Genomic DNA, 18,393 nt, shown 5'->3' with positions numbered 1-18,393 from the left:
TTTCTCGCGGTCGTTGCGGTCATACGTCATGTTGGAGGGTGACGCAAACTTCAGCTCTTTGATATCGCGATTTGAGAAAAAATTTATCTTGATATCATAGCGAATCAAATAATCTTGCAATCCTTATATAGTAAATCAAATTGTGAAAACTAAGATCTTACATTTGTGTCACCTTTCCAACATTTCATATGACTGCGTACGACCGCGAGAAATGGCATGCTATTAAACTCATTATTATTATCCCCTTTTCCCTACCTTAAAATCCAATTTGAGGGCAATTTCAAACCGGAATAATTTACCTTGAAATTGGTGGGAATCCCAAAATATGAACTTTAAATCTTATTACTGGGTTTTTGAGGCGGGGCATTTGAATGTTTTCCCGGAAAATATATTATTTTTCAAAAAAATATTTATTTAAAAGACGACATATTTATACATAAATATAAAATTCTAAAAAAAAACTATTAATAAGAAACTCCTATTCGTAAAATCGCAGGTTTTCTATAATTATGGTCGGTTCGTCCTTATGTCCATAGCTGATAGCTCTTATCGTTAATCTAGGCTTGTTAGAATTGTCCTATCGATTGTAAACTGTAAAACGGAAGTATGTCTTTAAACTGTAGCCTTTATTTATACAATTTTATGCAACTAATTTATATGCAATATGCTTATACTTATGAATGTATAGTTATTGAGTTTTGACACTCTACTAGTGTTAATATTCGTTTGTCCTACTTTCTGCTATTGATCTTTGCTTTTATAAATGTTGTCATCCTTGTTCAAACTACTTTTTACTACAAGAACAACATTTTCCAAAGTTAGATCTATCCAAGAGTGTTTTCGCAATGTCCAGAAAAGAAATACCAATGAGTAGTCCCATATTACCACCAACTGCTGAGAACAGGCTTAGCAAATCCATCTTTATGTGACATTTTATGAATGTCTGAATTTGTTGTACATATATTTTTGTGTCATTATAATGGATGTAGAATAAACGTGGATATTATGACAGGGGAAAAATTGTCGTCACTTGGTGACATGGAATTTGTTTATTGGTCAGTTCGTTCATTCAGTAGGAGGGGAGGGGATGTAGTAAAGGGGGAGAAAGGGTGTTTTGTTCGCGGTATTTGCCCTTAAAATAGTTATAAATCTTCACATGATCTATGAGAAGCTACATTGTAAGGGAGAACCATATAGGTTAATTGGTTAGCAAGATCCTTTGGTACAGACAGACAGACAGGCACACACACAGAAACAGGAGTCAACAATGCATAAGATGTTCCTTTAGTTGTTCTTGATATTTTATTACTCTGCCACGACCTCCATTGATCCAGATTTGGGAAACATTCCTTAAAGTCTCACTTGTGTATTCTAAAAAGAACAAGGATGCTATTATTATTTATTGCTGTGTATTTTAGACAGCTTTCTGCGGATATTAAAATAAAAAATTATAAGTTTTCAACCAGTGTTGTTAGTCCTGAGGGTAAATTTTTTTACTATATATAATTTTTCAGTATGGTAGAGAACTAGTTCTAATCCAGGGGATCAAACAGTTTTGAAGCTATACTGGAAATTAGTATTATAGAACCCCCAAATGAAAAATAGTATTAGTTTTGTTTAAAATAAAACAGTTTTTTAAAATATCCCAATTGAAAAATACCTGTTATATAGTTTTCAAAGGTTTGGTCACATTTTGGCAAACAATTCTAGTATCATATTTTCATTTTACGATTTATTTTGCATGTTTCATTTCATTATGTAATTCTTGTATAATTTAAATGCACCCAATATAGGGCTTAACTTACTATTACTCCATGTAAGAATGAGCCCTATCAGTTAATATAAAGAAAATATTCCTTATTTCTAGATGTATTGCAGGCAGCCTTTTGCATAATCTCAGTTTGAAATGGCCCACCCAGAGTTTTCAACAATTGTACAGCTTCTTGGTCGCTACAATTTCTCAGCTCTGCCGGCAAGATGTTGAGTAATTCTAAATAAAAATCCGCATAATTAGCATAATTAGTAGCGTGCCTGAGATGGGTTTTTTAAAGTTATTGATTGATTTAAACGAAGACAACAGAAAGAAAGAAAGGGAGGTGTGTTGTCTGCGTTTAAATCAATCAATAACTTTATGAAAACCCATCTCTGCTTGCTGTCGTTGAAGTGTCGTGAACAGGTCTGGAACACACAGGTAATAATAGTGCCCATTGCTGCTTTGCAAGGGTCGGATATCTGGCCAATGTTCGATATCCGGCATTATAATCAGTCGGATAACCGTCCCAAACCTAGTCGTAACACAGCATATAAGGACTTCCAGATAAAGGCAGTAAGCCTGAGGACAAACTTGAAATTGCCCAATGAATATATGTATATATAAATAATAAATGTATTTTAGTTTGTCCATGAAATATGGACTTACAGACCGATAAGTTTAGATTAAGAGTAGCATTTAAGTGCTTAACAAGGTGCTTTGTGTGAAATCGCCTATTAGATCTTAACCTGGCACATAACATGAAATGTTGAGTGTCCAGACGTTTCAACCACCAATTGCAATCTATAAATGGGGTAATTTTGTGTATCATTATGGGGATGTACATCAGTTTTTTCAGCCATTGGTATATTCCTTTAGCTCCTTGACTAACCTGGCACAGTACATGAAATGTTGAACAACTTGAAATATTCAGTTTCTATCCTATTCTTCCAGCCATCTATTGAATTTTCTTCGTAACAATTCCTTAATCAACTTAGGTGTATATTTTTTTAATGGTCTACAATGAAACAATTTTTATTTTTTTCAATAATTTTGATAGAAGATGTTGAAAAAAAATCTCTTCATTTTTTCAATATAAAGACAACAGTTTAGGTGAAAAACTAATAAAAATAATCCAATTCATGCTCAAGCAATGACAATAAGAAAACAATAATGACAATAAGACCTAGCTATTGTGAAAGTTTGCTCTACCAGGAGTGTGCATATTTTATCACAAATTAAGACAGGTTTGAAATTTTTAAAAAAGAACAAACAAAATTAAGAAAAGTACTTGAAAACAAAAAATGTTTAAAGTTTTTGATGGCAAAAGTTGTAAAGATCTTTTCAGACACCTTAACCATGTTTCTGACATAATCCTAGCCACTTTGGCATCAAAAGAAAGACCCATTAAACATCAAGAAATGGACAGAGCGATCTCATGTCTCAATGTTTGACTTGTTTGTCTTTTTATGCAAAATTTGCAAGGATAGAAAGGTCTTTACAAGCTATATACCCATATAATATAAAACCATATAATAAAAGATTCAATGTTTACCTTTTCTGAAAAGGATAATAGCCTTTTGAACCAATAAGTTGATAGTGGGTTAGTGTATATGTTATTCTCAAACTCTACATTTATTTTAAATCATTTTAAGCACAATGGAAAAAAATTCTACTTAAATAGTATTTTAGAAATCATAACAAATCTATAAAATCCATGGACGTCCATTTTAAACATGCTGATTTTTAAGTTTTTTTCACAAAAATTTTAGTATGATATAATTATTGGTTCCATTGGAATTCAGCCCACACGGGATTCAACCCACGGAATTCAGCCCAGCGGGATTCAACCCAACGGTATTCAGCCCACACGGGATTCAACCCATGGTATTCAGCCCACACGGGATTCAACCCATGGTATTCAGTCCATACGGGACTCAACCCAGGGAATTCAGTCCATACGGGACTCAACCCACGGAATTCAGTCCATACGGGACTCAACCCACGGAATTCAGTCCATACGAGACTCAACCCACGGAATTCAGTCCTTACGGGATTCAACCCATTATATATGTAAAATTACCAGTTTGAAAAAAAATATTTTTTTTTTAAGTTTTGAAAAAAGTTTATGTAAATTTTTTTATTGTAGAAATTATTTTATAAAATATGCTTTATAAAAAAATTTGAGAATAAAGAATTATTTTCTAAAAATTTGTTTCTCAAATTTGAAAAAAAATTATTTGTTTTTAAAACTGAGAATTTTATATATATATTGGGTTGAATTCCGTGTGGACTGAATTCTCAGTTTTAAAAACAAATATTTTTTTTTTCAAATTTGAGAAACAAATTTTTAAAAAAATATTTTTTTTTTCTCAAATTTTTTATAAAGCATATTTTATACTTAAAATAATTTCTACAATAAAAAAAGTTTACATAAACTTTTTTCAAAACATTTTTTTTTAAATTTTCTAAAAATTTACTTCTCAAATTTAAAAAAAAAATATTTTTGAAAACTGGTAATTTTAGATATATAATGGGTTGAATCCCGTGTGGACTGAATTCCATGGGTTGAGTCCCGTATGGACTGAATTCCGTGGGTTGAGTCCCGTATGGACTGAATTCCGTGGGTTGAGTCCCATATGGACTGAATTCCGTGGGTTGAGTCCCATGTGGGCTGAATTCCGTGTGGGCTGAATCCCGTGGGTTGAATCCCGTGTGGGCTGAATACCGTTGGGTTGAATCCCGCTGGGCTGAATTCCGTGGGTTGAATCCCATGTGGACTGAATTCCAATGGAACCATAATTATTCTATTCATCTGATTTTTGGAAATGATTACCAAAACATTAACAAGGTACAATATTATAAGCAAAGCATATTAAAAACTAGTTCTAAAAATGAAAATATGTTCATTAATTGCAGAATCATATATTTAAGCAATTTTGAAACAGGTTATATATATCACTGTTCCACCCTCAGATGTAAGAACTTTATTTTAGTGTTAGGCCGAAATGACTTAACAATTGTATCTGTAAGTACGTCTAATAACACCCTTTGCTATTTTTAAAATCCGAGAAAATTTTTTTTGCAAGAAAATTGCGAAAGTTCGCAACCTTTTTTAGCACCACTACTTAAATCGAGTTTTAAAACTTCTTATATAAAATCATTTTTACAAAAAATATCAATAATTACTTAAAATTAAACCTGAAAGAAAAAAATTCTTATTACACGTGTTAATTTTCATGTTTTAGGTCTTTTTTTGAGGAAAGTATATTTTCTCCTTTTTTTACAATAATATATTTTTTTAACAATTCAAAGTAAAATATAATAAAACTTAAACGATTTTTCTTGAATTATCAGTTGAAAATTTCATCAAACATGCAATTTAAGTGATAGAAATTTAATAAAATAATTTTTTGAATATTTAGAATTACCAATATTCTACATTTAAAACAAATTGTTGACAAAATTTAAGAACATTCTAACATATAACTTCAAAAATCAATAACATTTTATAAAATGATGTTTTAAAAAATAAATCATTAAAAGGTATTAAAATGCATTTGAAATTACTTAAAATTAAAACGAGAACATCTTTTTACACTGTATTGAGTGTAATAGAGTTTAACTAACATGAAAAATTTCCTAAACTCATTAAGCCTTTTTGTGACTATATTAAAAATAGTTAATTTTTTTTTATTTTTTTTTTATGCAAATATTTGAAAAAAATTTCCCTGCGTCAATAAAATAAAGTCAGTTTTTTACTGTTTCCAGGTTTTTCTTTATAATTTTAACAATTAAATATAATATAAATCTTTATTATCTTTTATTTTAATTATCATACACATTAAAATGTGAAGTATAAGCTAGAATAGCACTTTTTTTAACGAATATTTTAATGACATTATATCAAAATAATTCCTCTAAATCTCACACAACATATGATTGGGAAGTATAGCCATTTCTTGGAGATATAATATTTACAAAAATACCATTGATTCTGTTTTAATCAGAAGTTATAAAATTGAACAATTCTAAAACAATGGTTGGCTGTCTAGATATTGTGTACACTAAGACTACGGCTCTGTTTCATTGAAATAACGTTGCAAAAAGAGGGGTTCTGAAAGTAATCTACCTAATTTTTTTAAAAAGAACCAACAAGTACTGTCAGTATCTATTTTCTTGTCATCTAGCAGACAATCAAATCATAACACAATTTTCATTCTTAAAATATTCAGGTTTCTACTTCACATTTTAAAAAATATACTCAATAAAATGTTTAAAATTTTACTTTGTACTAATTATAAAAATATGTTGTAATTCTTATTTTAAAGTTACATTTTTATCCCTGACAAAATCATAGACGACTTTTAAAGTCATCTTATCTAAACTTCTTGAAGAAAAGCTTAAAAACGTTAAATAAGTATGAAAACTATTTTCTTTGATTTTTCTGAAGTTATTATCGCATTCTATGGGTTTTTTATTATCATTTACTTATATCGAAAGTGCCAAACATTGTACCCAAACTTATTCATTTAATAAAAAACGAAGCGTGTATATAGGCTTAAAAATTACAGTTAAAACACTTTACAAGTGGTTGTACTAACGTCTGATGTTAGAATATTACTTTTATGGATGTTGTTATCCTTGTTATATTACAATCATCGTTATTAGGCAAGTTCCCAGTTGAGGAGTGAGATTCTACCCCATCTGAAAAAATAAACCCCCCCCCCCCGCCATCTATCAAATTAAACCCCCCCCCCCCGGCATCATGAAATTTTTACCCCATCTTATGATTTTGTCCCCATCATGTTAATTTATCCCCATCTTCATATTTTGTACCTCTCCAAGAGAAACAAAATAATGTCAGAGAAGGGATAAATTATTGAACAGGGGACAAAAATGAAGGATGGGGTCTAAATAGGAACATGGGGCCAGGATTGTAAGGTGGGGTCTGATTTGACAGATGGGGGAATGATGGGCAGAAGGGGAAATAAAATCTGGGTAGGGGGGAGGGGAGAGTCTGGAGGGGTTTGCGAGGTGAGCCTCGCGCGAAAGAATTTATATTAGGGTAGCATAAGCTACCATACTCCACTGTAGTGAAGCTATGCCTTTCACTCTTCTATATTTTCCTATATTTTGAATAAAATTTGAAAATGCCTCTATTTATTTTTTTTATTTCTCTTTTAAGACTTTTTTTATACTAAATCACCAACATATTCTAATACTTTACTTTACCTAATATTTTAAGATAAAAATTTGGCTCCATTGAAGAAAAAAAACAATAGCTTGTTTGAAATAGGAACATCTAGTGGCAGATTATTGAACTACATAATATACATTTTTCTGGATGTCAACAAACATGATGATTGGTTGAAAAATACAGATGGGGTAGCAACCAATGCTATGATATTAAAATTGAAGCAAGGGGTTAAAACTCACACATGGTGATCAAAAAATTAATATGGGGTCATTTTTTCATGATGGGGGTAGTTTCAAGTGCTTATATCTGGAGAACCGTAAGAGATAGAGGCCTAGTTGCTTGACTGTGGTAACTCAGATTTACATAAGGAAGCCATTTATGCACATGGGGGACCAAAACATGATATGGGGTATTTTTTTCATGATGGGGGTAGTTTCAAGTGCTTATATCTAGAGAACCGTAAGAGATAGAGGCCTAGTTGCTTGACTGTGGTAACTCAGATTTACATAAGGAAGCCATTTATGCACATGGGGGACCAAAATATGATATGGGGTATTTTTTTCATGATGGGGGTAGTTTCAAGTGCTTATATCTGGAGAACCGTAAGAGATAGAGGCCTAGTTGCTTGACTGTGGTAACTCAGATTTACATAAGGAAGCCATTTATGCACATGGGGGACCAAAACATGATATGGGGTATTTTTTTCATGATGGGGGTAGTTTCAAGTGCTTATATCTAGAGAACCGTAAGAGATAGAGGCCTAGTTGCTTGACTGTGGTAACTCAGATTTACATAAGGAAGCCATTTATGCACATGGGGGACCAAAATATGATATGGGGTATTTTTTTCATGATGGGGGTAGTTTCAAGTGCTTATATCTGGAGAACCGTAAGAGATAGAGGCCTAGTTGCTTGACTGTGGTAACTCAGATTTACATAAGGAAGCCATTTATGCACATGGGGGACCAAAACATGATATGGGGTATTTTTTTCATGATGGGGGTAGTTTCAAGTGCTTATATCTGGAGAACCGTAAGAGATAGAGGCCTAGTTGCTTGACTGTGGTAACTCAGATTTATATAAGGAAGCCATTTATTCACATGGGGGACCAAAATATGACATGGGGTATTTTTTTCATGATCGGGGTAGTTTCAAGTGCTTATATCTGGAGAACCGTAAGAGATAGAGGCCTAGTTGCTTGACTGTGGTAACTCAGATTTACATAAGGAAGCCATTTATGCACATGGGGGACCAAAACATGATATGGGGTATTTTTTTCATGATGGGGGTAGTTTCAAGTGCTTATATCTGGAGAACCGTAAGAGATAGAGGCCTAGTTGCTTGACTGTGGTAACTCAGATTTATATAAGGAAGCCATTTATTCACATGGGGGACCAAAATATGACATGGGGTATTTTTTTCATGATCGGGGTAGTTTCAAGTGCTTATATCTGGAGAACCGTAAGAGATAGAGGCCTAGTTGCTTGACTGTGGTAACTCAGATTTACATAAGGAAGCCATTTATGCACATGGGGGACCAAAATATGATATGGGGTATTTTTTTCATGATGGGGGTAGTTTCAAGTGCTTATATCTGGAGAACCATAAGAGATAGAGGCCTAGTTGCTTGACTGTGGTAACTCAGATTTACATAAGGAAACCATTTGTGCACATGGGGGACCAAAATATGATATGGGGTATTTTTTTCATGATGGGGGTAGTTTCAAGTGCTTATATCTTGAGAACCGTAAGAGATAGAGGCCTAGTTGCTTGACTGTGGTAACTCAGATTTACATAAGGAAGCCATTTATGAACATGGGGGACCAAAATATCATATGGGGTATTTTTTTCATGATGGGGGTAATTTCAAGTGCTTATATCTGGAGAACCGTAAGAGATAGAGGCCTAGTTGCTTGACTGTGGTAACTCAGATTTACATAAGGATGCCATTTATGTACATGGGGGACCAAAATTTGATATGGGGTATTTTTTCATGATGGGTGTAGTTTCAAGTGCTTATATCTGGAGAACGGTAAGAGATAGAGGCCTAGTTGCTTGACTGTGGTAACTCAGATTTACATAAGGAAGCCATTAATAAACATAGGGTACTAAAATTTGTTGGGGGTTTCTTTTTTCATGATGGTGGGTAAAAATTGAAAATAGGGGCCATTTGTTATGGTGGAGAGGGAATTAGGTTAAGTTAGGTTAGGTAATATTGAGGAGCCCTGCAAGGTTAGGGCCCCCCAGGGGCCCTAACCTTGCAGGGCTCCTCAATATTACCTAACCTGTGCAGGAGACCCTAACTCTGCAAGGCTACTCAATATTTCCTAATCCCTTCATGAACATAGGGTACCAAAATTTGATAGGGTTGTTTTTTTTCATGATGGTGGGTAAAAATTGAATATAGGGGCCATTTGTTATGGTGGAGAGGGAATTAGGTTAAGTTAGGTTAGGTAATATTGAGGAGCCCTGCAAGGTTAGGGCCCCCCGGGGGCCCTAACCTTGCAGGGCTCCTCAATATTACCTAACCTGTGCAGGAGACCCTAACTCTGCAAGGCTACTCAATATTTCCTAATCCCTTCATGAACATAGGGTACCAAAATTTGATAGGGTTGTTTTTTTTCATGATGGTGGGTAAAAATTGAATATAGGGGCCATTTGTTATGGTGGAGAGGGAATTAGGTTAAGTTAGGTTAGGTAATATTGAGGAGCCCTGCAAGGTTAGGGCCCCCGGGGGGCCCTAACCTTGCAGGGCTCCTCAATATTACCTAAACTGTGCAGGAGACCCTAACTCTGCAGGGCTACTCAATCTTAAACTAACCTAACTTAACCAATTTTAAACTAACATGAACCAACTAAACCTAATCTAACCCATTTTAATCTAACCTAACCCATCTTAACCTAACCTAACAAACTTAACCTAACCTAACCCATTTTAACCTAACCTAACCCATCTTAACCTAACCTAACCCATATTAACCTAACCTAACCCATTTTAACCTAACCTAACCTAACCTAACCTAACATAGGCTAGCCCACCCAAATCCTGCACAGATGCACACTTGCACACTAAGGTAGGTAAGAATAACGTGCGGGCTAAGTGTGCAGAACAGGGTAGGTTTCAACTTAGTCTTTTTTTATTGGAGTATCAAGGGGGTTCAATGTTTTGGGGCATAACTTCCTTATTTATTGACCGATTTTAACCATCCAGACCTCTATGGAAACGGGGGAAGCTAACCAATACAGCCAGGGTGTTTTAAAAGGGGAGGGGGGTGGGGGGAGGGGAGAAAAAGGGAAGGAAGCTAACCAAAGTTAACTTTTTATCATATATTGTCTGTTTTTAGTGATGAAGTATCCATGGATAGGTGAACTTTGGGGGATTTTTCAAGGGCGAGGGGGGGGGGGGAGGGAGAGGGGAAGGAATCTAACCTAACCATCATAACTTCCTTATTTATTGTCCGATTTTAACCATCCAGGCCTCTATGGAAATGGGGGAAACTGCCCGATACAGCCAGGGTGTTTTTAAAGGGGTGGGGGGTGGGGGGAGGGGAGAAAAAGGGAAGGAAGCTAACCAAAGTTAACTTTTTATCATATATTGTATGTTTTTAGTGATGAAGTTATCCATGGATAGGTGAACTTTGGGGGATTTTTCAAGGGCGAGGGGGGGGGGAAGGGATCTAACCTAACCATCATAACTTCCTTATTTATTGTCCGATTTTAACCATCCAGACCTCTATGGAAATGGGGGAAGCTAACCAATACAGCCAGGGCAGTGGGGGGGGGGGGTGACCTAACCTAACATTGTTGATTTTTCTAAAAATGTTCAGGGGAGTGGGGGACCTAAACAAACATTTTTCAGGGGGGGGGGAGACCTAACCTAACATTGTTGATTTTTCTAAAATTGTTCAGGGGAGTGGGGGGACTTAAACAAACATTTTTCAGGGGGGGGGATGACCTAACCTAACATTGTAAATTTTTCTAAAAATGTTCAGGGGGGTAGGGGGACCTAAAGATACATTTTTTAGGGGGGGGAAGACCTAACCTAACATTGTAAATTTTTCTAAAAATGTTCAGGGGGGTAGGGGGACCTAAAGAAACATTTTTTAGGGGGGGGGGGGGTGACCTAACCTAACATTGAAAATTTTTTTTAAAATGTTCAGAGAGGTGGGAGGACCTAAAAAAACATTTTTCAGAGGGTGGGGTGACCTAACCTAACATTGTTAATTTTTCTAAAAATGTTCAGGGGCGTTGGGGAAAGACCCCCCCACCCCCAAAAAAAAATTTTTTTTTTTAATTTTTTTATTTTTTTTGTCAGGGACATGTCCCCCCCAAAAACCTAACTTCTTTGTTAATGGACCGATTTTAAAAATTCTTTCAACATCCCTTAGGGTTGGAGGTGGGGGAGTCTCGGCGGAGGGATAGGACACCCCCACCCCCCCCACAAAAAATTTTTTTTTTTTTTATTTTTTTTTTATTTTTTTTGTCAGGGACATTTGGGTGACCCCCTCAAAAAATTAAAAAAAAATTTTTTTTTGTCAGGGACATGGGGGTGACCACACCCCCCCAAAAACGATAACACGATAATCAGAGTAATATTCAAAGCAGATTCATAGGATGGTTAAGGGAATGGTTTCGATCCCTACTTGTTTTAACACAATAAACAAAGTAATATTCCATGCAGATTCATAGGGTGGTTTAAGGAATGGGTTCAATCCGGGAATGGGTTCGATCCGGGAATGGGTTCGATCCCCACTTGTTTTAACACAATAATGGTTAAGGGAATGGGTTCGATCCCCACTTGTTTTAACACAACAATGGTCTAAAAATGTTCAGGGGGGGGATGTTTGGTTAGGTCATCCCCCCCCAAAACATTTTTAAGAAAAATCAACAATATTTGGTTAGGTCACCCCCAACCCCCTGAACATTTTTTTAAAAATCAAATTTTTTGAAACTTTAAACGAGTGTAGCGCGCGAACCCCTTTAGCTAGAGTCCAGCAATTAAATTCATTCAAAAGCTCTCAAAACGTACATGCAATTTGCCGTCTTTAAAAGCCAAATCGGTCCAGGAATCGCCCTGTGTGATTAAAAATCTGATTTTGCTTAAAATCGCCCTAGTCTAACCTAAAGTTTCAAATTTTGCACTTTTTTTTACATGCGCTGATAAATATTAACTGCCCCTTGCCTATGGTAAAAACTAGAACCCTCTAGGTTGAGTGAATCACGCAACCTTTCCAAAAATAGAAAAAACCTAACCTAATTTTCAAATCGTTATTACTCGGTAACCACTGAACCGATTAGGACAAGACCAACGTGGTTGAACGCGTCTTGACAAGACAATTATTTTGAGTACTTACACGTCATTGTAGCTCAAAAATTGACTGTTTGACAGATGTATTTTTAACATTTTTTAAAAAAAATGTCAAATGATTTTTTGAAACTTTAAATGAATGTAGCGGACGAACCACTGGACCAATCGGTTCAAAATCAAAACCATTCAAAAGCTCTCAAAATGTACATGCAATTTGCCGCCTTTAAAAGCCAAATCGTTCCAGGAATCGCCCTGTACGATTAAAAACCTGATTTTGTTTAAAGTCGCCCTAGTCTAACCTAAATTTTCAAATTTTGCAGGTTTTTTTACATGCCCTGATAAATATTAACTGCCTCTTGCCTATGGTGAAAACTAGAACCCTGTAGGTTGAATGAATCACGCAACCTTTCCAAAAATAGGAAAAACATAACCTAATTTTCAAATCGTTATTACTCGGTAACCACCAAACCGAATTGGACAAGACCAACGTGGTTAAACGTGTCTAGATCAGACAATTATTTTGAGTACTTACACGTTTCTGTACCTCAAACCTAACTGATTTGAGATAAAAAAAAACTAAAAAGACGTTTTTTGATCTCATTTCGGTTAGGTTAGACCTAGGAAGCTGGTTAAGTACTCTAAATACGCGTCTCAATGAGACAAACAACTTTTCTTTCCATGGTCTGGAGCTGAGACTAATTTTAAGACACGTTTTACAAGGTAAAGCGATGAGGCCAAAAATTACGTTTCATAGGTTAAGTTAGGTTACGGTGAACCACTGGACCGATTTGGACATGACCAACGTGGTTGAATTCGTCTTGAAAAGACGAATTTTTAGAGTACTTACACGTCAATATAGCTCAAAAATTGACTGATTGACGTCAATTTTAGAAAATTTTAGGATTTTGAAGAAAAAAATTACAAGTGTCTTTTTTAGTTTTTCGAGGCTGGAGGCCGCCAGAGGCCTCTGGCGAGGTCGATTACATCGGACACTTTTGAAGAGCTCGTCGCGCTGATATCCGTAGACACTTAAAATGTTAGATTCGGTCAACTAGAACCGAAGTTACGACTTTTCTTAATCTAGACAAAATTAAGGATTAATATGTAAGTTTCAAAATATGGTCTATTTTCTGGGGTATAGGTTAAAAATCGAACCTAACCAAAGAGGAGTCGATTTTTTATAAATTTTTTTTTACAGACTTCAAGGACATGCCCATGAAAGCTTAAGTTAGAAAAAGCTAGGATTTTTGTTGAAAAATAAGCGCGCTACAGGCCTCGCACACTTTTTTGGCTTTTGGCACAGTTTGCAAGTGTGCGGCACAGAGCTAGGTTTGAGGCCTAACCTAAGCTACTTTTAAGCTACTTTTTAGGTTAGCATTTTTTAGGGAAGCCCTTACTAGTCCCAAACTACCTATTAACAAATTTGCTAACCTAAAAATGTTAATATTTATTAGCTAGGTTTACTGCCTTAACCTAGTTTCTGCACAAAAGGGTGGCCTAGCCTAACCTAACTTCACCTAACCTAACCTAATTTCAACCCCCAACCCCATCATAAAAAATTGGCCCCTATATTCAATTTTTACCCACCATCATAGAAAAATGACCCCCATATTAATTTATGTACCCCCATGTGCATAAATGGCTTCCTTACTTTAATCTGAGTTACCACAGTCAAGCAACTAGGCCTCTATCTCTTACGGTTCTCCAGATATAAGCACTTGTAAGTACCCCCATCATGAAAAAAATACCCCATATCAAATTTTGGTCACCCATGTGCATAAATGGCTTCCTTATGTAAATCTGAGTTACCACAGTCAAGCAACTAGGCCTCTATCTCTTACGGTTCTCAAGATATAAGCACTTGAAACTACCCCCATCATGAAAAAAATACCCCATATCATATTTTGGTCCCCCATGTGAATAAATGGCTTCCTTATGTAAATCTGAGTTACCACAGTCAAGCAACTAGGCCTCTATCTCTTACAGTTCTCCAGATATAAGCACTTGAAACTACCCCCATCATGAAAAAAATACCCCATATCATATTTTGGTCCCCCATGTGCATAAATGGCTTTTTTATGTAAATCTGAGTTACCACAGTCAAGCAACTAGGCCTCTATCTCTTACGGTTCTCCAGATATAAGCACTTGAAACTACCCCCATCATGAAAAAAATACCCCATATCATGTTTTGGTCCCCCATGTGCACAAATGGCTTCCTTATGTAAATCTGAGTTACCACAGTCAAGCAACTAGGCCTCTATCTCTTACGGTTCTCAAGATATAAGCACTTGAAACTACCCCCATCATGAAAAAAATACCCCATATCATGTTTTGGTCCCCCATGTGCATAAATGGCTTCCTTGTGTAAATCTGAGTTACCACAGTCAAGCAACTAGGCCTCTATCTCTTACGGTTCTCAAGATATAAGCACTTGAAACTACCCCCATCATGAAAAAAATACCCCATATCATATTTTGGTCCCCCATGTGCATAAATGGCTTCCTTATTTAAATCTGAGTTACCACAGTCAAGCAACTAGGCCTCTATCTCTTACGGTTCTCCAGATATAAGCACTCAAACCTACCCCATCATGAAAAAAATACCCCATATCAAATTTTGACACCCCATCATGAAAAAAATACCCCATCTCAAATTTTGACACCCCATGTGCATAAATGGCTTTCTTATGTAAATCTGAGTTACCACAGTCAAGCAACTAGGCCTCTATCTCTTACGGTTCTCAAGATATAAGCACTTGAAACTACCCCCATCATGAAAAAAATACCCCATATCATGTTTTGGTCCCCCATGTGCATAAATGGCTTCCTTGTGTAAATCTGAGTTACCACAGTCAAGCAACTAGGCCTCTATCTCTTACGGTTCTCAAGATATAAGCACTTGAAACTACCCCCATCATGAAAAAAATACCCCATATCATATTTTGGTCCCCCATGTGCATAAATGGCTTCCTTATTTAAATCTGAGTTACCACAGTCAAGCAACTAGGCCTCTATCTCTTACGGTTCACCAGATATAAGCACTCAAACCTACCCCATCATGAAAAAAATACCCCATATCAAATTTTGACACCCCATCATGAAAAAAATACCCCATCTCAAATTTTGACACCCCATGTGCATAAATGGCTTTCTTATGTAAATCTGAGTTACCACAGTCAAGCAACTAGGCCTCTATCTCTTACGGTTCTCAAGATATAAGCACTTGAAGCTACCCCATCATGAAAAAATGACCCCATATTAATTTTTGGACCTCCATGTGTGATTTTTGTTCCCCATATTTTATATACTTACCCCATATGTAATATTTTACCCCTATAACTCATAGTTTATTACCACCAAGCTTTGTTTTAAACATTGAAAATTACAGGGACCAAAATTTAAGATGGGGTACAAAATCAAATGATGCCGGGGGGGGGGGGTTTATTTTGACAGATGGCGGGGGGGGGGGGTTTATTTTTTCGTATGGGGTAGAATCTCACTCCTCAACTGGGATGGTGCCTCGTTATTACATGAGTACCTAATTATTTAATTATTTAATGATCTAATAAAATTCCTTATTATTAACAATGTTGTAAGATTTAGCCAAATCAAATACAGGATAAGATCTTCCTCGAGGTGACAAACTAAAATTTTAAATAGTCAATCCTTATATAAAATAGCAGGAGTTCTATCTGTCAGTAGCAAAGGATCTCGCCAACCACTGAACCGATATGGATCTCTTCTATTATAAAGCCTCTTGTTGCCCAGGGAAGGTTTTTGACTATTTTTTGGGGAGGTTCCGTACAAGTGCCTAAAAGAGGCGCTAGAAGCGCAGCCGCTATTTAATTACAAAGTAAGAGGATGTTTATCTGCCTTTATGTCTAAAAACAAGAGAACTAATTCTTAGTAGGGTTGGGCCGGATACTTTTTTGGCCGGATACCTGGTAGTTTCAATATCCGGCCAACGCTCGATATCCGGCCGAATAACCGGATATCCGGCAGTAAAAATCAGCCGGATATCCGTTTTCCGGATAGTTTCAATATCCGGTAACCGGCCGGACATCGAAAATGGTGGATATCAGGCCGGATATCCGGCCCAACCCTAATTCTTAGTAGCTTCCTATTGGTCTTTTTGGTACTACGTCAAACCCTAGATACGTCAAACAGTAGATGCGACAAACGCTAGACAGACAAACAGTAGACAGACAAACCCTAGACACGACATACGCTAGATACGACAAACGCTAGAATGCGACAAACACTAGAATATGACAAACGCTAGATTTTTTTTAAAGAGGACAAACAATAGATACGACAAACGCTAGAATTAATCCTTATAATAAAGTAAAAGGATGGTTGTTTGTCTATACCAAAGGATCTCGCTAACCGCTGAACTGATCGGGTTCTCCTTAACAGGGTAGCCTATCATAGGTCCCGGGAAGGTTTAAACCTATTTTGGGGGAGGGTACTACCACCATCCCAAGATATTTCGTCCCTAGAAAATAATTATATCCCCCACCCCAAAATTTTTTTTTTAAATACTAAAATAAAAATTTGGTTTGGGAGGGAGTGGGTCGAAAGTTTTAGAAGAGTTTTCTTATTCGTTGGCTAACCAATTTTTGGTACTTTAATGAATTTTGATTGGTTGGTTTAATAAGTTCAAAGTGTTCAAACGTTTCAACCACTAATTTTACACTATAGCGGATGTACATTTTTCCCTTTAGATCCCTCCAATAATAGTAATAGGTATAAATTTAGTATTAATTAACAAAAAAAACTTTTGAATATTTTCTTTAAAGTTTAAATTCTAGCGTATGTCGCTTCTAGTGTTTGTCGCACTTTAAAAATTCTACTGTTTGTCGCGAATTTGAAAATTCTACTGTTTGTCGTAGTCTAGTGTTTGACGCATCTATTGTTTGTCTGTCTAGCGTTTGACGTATCTACTGTTTGTCTGTCTAGCGTTTGTCGCATCTACTGTTTGACTTATCTAGTGTTTGACGTAGTACCGTCTTTTTATCTATTAAGGCGGACATAATTTCTGGTATGACATTAAAAGCTTAGTTAAAGTCAAGAAAACATAAAGTCTGAATGGTTTTTACTTGCGTTTGCAAAATTGAATTCAAGTTATAAGCGTCTCACTGTCTTGACTATGTAAGGGTTTATAGGTGATTATTTCCTCCTCATAAATAAATTTGGAAAATATTTTACATCTAATTTTACCTACAAGTTTTTTTTGGTTGGGGGGGAAATGTCCTTTGAAACCACGCCAGAAAAAGTTTTACTGCTTGGTGTATAACTTTTTTACCTAACAAAATATTCCAAAGAAGAGTTGAATTCTAAGACCCAACCATCTGAGGGTGATACAGTGGCCATTTCTTGTGTAGTAAGTGACCAACATTGTCCATTACCTGTTCGTACATTCCGTACCTTTACCTTAAACAAAATTGCTTTCAGCAATAAATGTAAAAGTATAGATGTATATACATACAACTACCTGGCCCAAGACACGAAGATTCTTTTAGTCTGCCAGCTATTAGCTGATTTCAAAGAATCAGAAGAGTTACATATAGCGCGTGCCCACTATATTCTTTTACTTTAATATTGCAGTATTTTCACGAAACCTAACGAAGTTATTTTATATTCTTCATTTATGAAAACTATGACTATAAAGACATTAGGCAAAATCACATAAATTTTTCACGCTTAAGAATAATTAAGAAACTCTAACTTCTAGGCAACCCAAAAAAATTAAGATTTGGTACATTGGTAATAAATCACTGAATATAATATTTATCTGATAATGTCATATAAATATTAGCATAGTAAGTTTAAAAATTATACGAGAACGATAAAATGTTAAATTAAGTTTAAAAGTAACGGACAGACGTACAGACTTCCTAAACTATATAAAAGCGACTGATCACATTCTTACTTGATGTTTTTCGGTGGTTGAAAAATTATCTGTTAAAATTAATAATGATATTTTAGACACTCTTCATTGTAGTTAGTTTGCATTTTTTCGGTGCTTTACCCTAGAGGGTCCGTCACCCTGTGGGGCCTATAACTGCGTTGCCCCAACCCTACGAGGCTACCTAGTACCATATATGGCTAACCTAACCTGACCTAAAATGAACA

At 35.8% G+C, this 18,393-nt stretch overlaps 1 long non-coding RNA gene across 1 annotated transcript; it reads right to left on the bottom strand.

Annotated features, from left to right (window-relative positions):
• Positions 1-1,875: 1,875 nt before the first annotated feature.
• On the bottom strand, positions 1,876-3,381 carry LOC145334488 (uncharacterized). The gene is made up of 3 exons (XR_013884833.1): positions 3,306-3,381; positions 2,643-2,734; positions 1,876-1,990 (listed from the first exon to the last, which is right to left on the bottom strand). It is a non-coding gene; the product is annotated as an uncharacterized LOC145334488 (long non-coding RNA).
• Between the last annotated feature and the right edge of the window lie 15,012 nt (positions 3,382-18,393).

This window comes from Acartia tonsa, chromosome 12 (genome assembly GCF_053477335.1).
Source record: "Acartia tonsa isolate MP-2025a chromosome 12, ASM5347733v1, whole genome shotgun sequence".
NCBI classification, from domain to species: domain Eukaryota; kingdom Metazoa; phylum Arthropoda; class Copepoda; order Calanoida; family Acartiidae; genus Acartia; species Acartia tonsa.
This window is presented reverse-complemented; position numbering and strand designations above follow the sequence as displayed.